The 4,584-nt window shown below is 39.9% G+C and overlaps 1 long non-coding RNA gene across 1 annotated transcript; it reads left to right on the forward strand.

Moving 5' to 3' along the window:
* Positions 1-515: 515 nt before the first annotated feature.
* On the forward strand, positions 516-4,091 carry LOC119328381. Its single transcript, XR_005158944.1, has 5 exons — positions 516-964; positions 1,152-1,207; positions 1,639-1,727; positions 3,209-3,362; positions 3,852-4,091. It is a non-coding gene; the product is annotated as an uncharacterized LOC119328381 (long non-coding RNA).
* The last annotated feature ends 493 nt before the right edge of the window (positions 4,092-4,584 follow it).

The following is a 4,584-nucleotide window of genomic DNA, read 5'->3' on the forward strand; positions in this document are numbered from 1 at the left end:
AAGAGCGTTACTGGTATACATTAGCAGCAGCGCTGGCTTCCTTGGACCATGCTACTGGTAAGTGTGCCACACCACACCACCTGATCAATAAAAATTAGCAGCGCGGGTCGTCTACCCAGCTCTACTGTTAGTTTAGGATCTATAGTGCCTATTGAAAGACAATACACCACGACACTGCATTCCCTACCCACGTATGTTGGCAAAAGTCACTTTAGCCAACCGACTTCAGGTCAAGAAAACTTCTATCAAACTGTTGGTCGGTAATACTCACATGTAACACCCAACTGTCGGTCGGGAATGCTGAAGCATATAGCATCAAACTGTTGGACGGTAAAAAGGGCACTACTATCAAACTGTTGGTCGGCAAATAATGCCGACTGACTATGGGTCGCCAATTCGGCCGCTGAAAATATCCGCGCGCGCGTGCGTGGGAAACTTAGCGCATGAAGCCCATCTAAAATTTTCGGCCCCTCATCCCCACAGCCCACCCTGATCTCCCCCTATCTCTCTGTCCTCTCTCCCTTATCTCTTTCTCTCCCGATCTGAGTGGCGGCTACATCCACTTTCTCTCCTCTCATTTATATGGAGCTCCGCCCCAAAGTGGAGGAAAGGGTACGCGACCGTCGATCTATGCGCGTCTAGGCATGGAGGGCACCCTCCTCTCGCGCTCCTTCTTCGTCTGGAGCGCTAGCATCCCAGATAGCGTAGATCCACTACCCCTACGTCCGCCCCACGCCGGCCGCCGGTGGCTCGCATAGATCTGTTCCTCCCCCACCTGCCGCACGCGACAGAGCATGCTGCCATGTTGTTTTGGTGCAGCCAGACCGCCGCCCCTACCCTCACGCTCCGGGTAGAGGCTCGTTCTTCTTGGTGGTGACTACACGTTCCTTCCCGGTGGTGGCACTCTTCCTGCCGTCTTATGTTTCTCCCAGCGGCTGCGCCCTTTGACACCTACCTCGAATCAGTGAGTCCTTCCAGTTTTCTTTGAATTTGATGTGCAACTGTATGCATGTCTTTGTTTATCTTGAATTCTCTCATATCCATGTTCATCAGTTACTCAGTTTGCAATAGAACTACACATCTTTCCTAGATCGTAGTTGTCTGTTTATTAGCAAACAATGATTCTTTACCTATCAATTTTGCGTCCGTAGATCAATTCGTCAATAGAGAGATGAAGCTCCAAAGAAGTGTGATGAGGAAAAAGCCGGTACACCTCTACTCTTTGTAGTATATAAGAGAGGACGACTAAACTAATATTGCCAACATATATGTTTGTTGTCCTTGACCTGGATACCGATGACACTCTTTTTCTTTCAGTTTGTAGTTGGTTTACATTGCTTCAACAAAAGAATTTTGTCTGAATGTGGTAAATAACAGTTGGTCTAGAGTCATATGGGTACAGTGCAGCATATCAACTCTGCCCCTACACAATATACATGCCATTAGTCATTACTTATTTCTTAAGAAATAACTTGTTTTGTTGTTTTCTGTTGTGAACTACATGATATGGACATTTCACTCCAGTTTGTGCTATTTTTTAACTCAAATTGACATGTTGATATGTCATCCTAGAATTTTGTTGTTCCTATTGGGACCTATATTATCAATTTTACACCTTGCAGAATTTATGACTAACAGGTTATATGCTGGTATCTTACTCTGTGGGTTTCGACATTGGACGTTTGACCAAAATCATATACTGGAGAATGCTTGTATTATAATAGAAGGTAGACTTACCAATCGGATAGAGTGAACAATACTTATATTAGTGTTTTCCATTGTATTGCATGTGCATTGTGGTCACTAGTATCAATCCATAGAAATTACATTGTATGCTGATGGATGAAATGAATAGAACCTATATCCTGACTTGCCACTACTATATTGTAGCTTCTAAAACACTTGTATGCACAGATAGTTTCTCTTGGTTATTATAACTGAAACATTATTGAGATAAATCTCGCTCAGTTTTTCAAGTGGGGAAGGAAAGCTTCAAGATGTTCCACTTAAAGCGCTGATATCTATATGATGGTTTATAATCTACCAGTGGAACTTTAAATGATACAGTTTACCAATTTCAACAAAGTGTGTTAGCAGATTAAGTAAAAAAAGTGTTACATATGAAATGAACTGGATCCAACCATTCTCTAGAAGAAAGAAACTATTTGTCATATCGTGATATTATCTTGTAGAATAACAACAGGGATATGTTGACATTTGACACTTATGATGTCCTTTTTCCATGATGCTTCGCCTACTGTTAATATCCTCTTCTCCAACTGACACATTCTTGCAAGCAATCACTATTGATGAAATAATTATGAGCACTTTTCTTGTAGAGTATAATAGATCTTTTATATGGAACTATTCAGTTGACTTGTGAAGGAATAGCTAATGTCATGCTTGAATAACTGGGTTGTTGTCATGACCTTAACAGTGCAAAGCTATGCATATAAAGTTGTCATGCTTGTATAAGTGGGCAGTACATAAAGCTGCTGTTGTGACCTTAACCATCCAAAACTAATGAAAAAATTTGAGATGTGCTAGTGTGTATACTATATTGGAACATAATGCATAGTTCCTGTATGTGCAGCAATTCAATTGCCCTGTGAAGTAATAGTTGATGCCATGCTTGTAAGTGGGTCGGTTTCATTACCTTAACAGTGCAAAGCTATGCACGTATCATTCACATTTTATTTTGAATTTCCCTTCAGCAATTACTTGTGAATGTTTCAGCACTAAACTGTATTTGGCTGAGTATATCAATATTCAAACTTGTTTGTGTCGCTTTCACTATTTTGTGAGCCTTTAATTGCTCTAGTGTTCACATCTTTCGTCTTGGATACTATATCTGTTATTTGACCTGACTAGACGCTTATTTATGATTATCACAGATAAAAATGATATTTTTTTATGTTTGTTGTCGATTTTCAAGAAACAAAGTAGTTGCTGCCTAAATCTGGAACATTTCCTAGACTTGTATTATTAATGTAGTCTGACCATCTTTATTTCCAACAACATATACTATTAGCAGATGTTGGAATTCATATTGGCTTTATACAAAAGAATTTTTTTTCTTATAGTATTGTTCTATTGGTGAAGTGAATATTAAAATAATTTATCTCGAGGAGAAACTGAAAGAATTCCAGATCTTGATGAATGTATACCTTGGTTGTGAGGATCTGAAGAAACCCTTTTTCCATTGCAGGTAGTGGAGCAAGATTTCTTATATCTGGGTGAGGGCATCAATCAATGTTGGGACAAGGAATCTCATCACTACAATATATAGCTAACCCAGTGGACCAAGCGTGTTCTTGAGCATAGCGAGACGAAAAACATCTTTCCTGAGTTGGCATGTGAAGGTAACTTGACCCCTCCTGTATATTTTGTGAAATTTGAAGTCAAAATAAGGGATGTATTCACCAGCTAGTCAATCTCCTTTCAGGAAGAATAGTATAAAAAACTCTATGCTTAGCACACATCTGCTATGGAAAGTACATCATCATTAAGCCTAGTTACTTAAGTTGTCCTAGTAAGATCTACAATTTTGTATAATAAGTCTGCACAAGTGTAGTCCATGAAATCAAAGTAAATAGCTACATAAGCATGTTATTTTTTATGAGAAGAAACAAACGCCTTCGCTGACCAATCAACTCCTTATGGAGATGGTGGGCCGGCTAGGGTGATAACAGTCGAGGATCAATGTTAGTGTTAACACTTGGCTATTGAATTCTATGTATTTATTACTATTTCTATTTTTGATAATGTGATGATTCTCTTTGTCGGAATTTTTCTACTATGGTCTAGATTCTATTAGTGTATTATAATTGAGAATTGTTTAACTTATGTAGGAAACAAACCAAAGGAGTGCACTCACACGGAACCATGAAGCCAATGATCTACGTCAACTAGATGTTTTAGATTTCATTTTGTACCACTGATGTCTCATACTTGCATCTTTTACCTGTCCTTTTGTGAACTTGATGTATGGTGTCTTGGTGGTAATATTTAGAACAGAATGAAGTGTATGTATGTGACAAATAGTTGTGTATGTATGTGAAAAATAGTTAATGGAACAAAAATATTTGGTGCACCTGATGTGAGCCTGATGTATGGTGTCTTGGTGATTATACTTGACAATCAGTACCATATGTTAACTAAAGTTGTGGCTGGATAAATAAAATGCAGATGAACTGTTGGTTGGCAAAGAAAAATCATGCCTGATTGTTGGTCGGCAAAACAAACCTCGTGTGACAGTCGGTTGGCAAAGGATAATGCCAGGCCCAACAGAATGTTGGTGAGGAAAGAATACCCCATCCAATAGTCTGTTGGGAAAGGCCCATGGTTGCCCCAACAGGCCATTGGTCGGGAAAGGCCCATGGCAGGTCCAACAGACTATCTGTCGGGAAAGATACTCTATAGCCGTCAAGCAGCCGGTCAGGAAAGCTATGTCGGTCGGGAAAAGCTTTTCCCGTCTGGAGTTTCCCCAACATACGTTGTCAGTCGGCACTAGTCTTTTCCATCTAACTATTCGTTGGTGAAACTTAGATTCTCGACCAACCTGTCTGTCGGGGATGTAGTGTT

Source organism: Triticum dicoccoides, chromosome 7A (genome assembly GCF_002162155.2).
Source record: "Triticum dicoccoides isolate Atlit2015 ecotype Zavitan chromosome 7A, WEW_v2.0, whole genome shotgun sequence".
Taxonomy (NCBI): Eukaryota; Viridiplantae; Streptophyta; class Magnoliopsida; order Poales; family Poaceae; genus Triticum; species Triticum dicoccoides.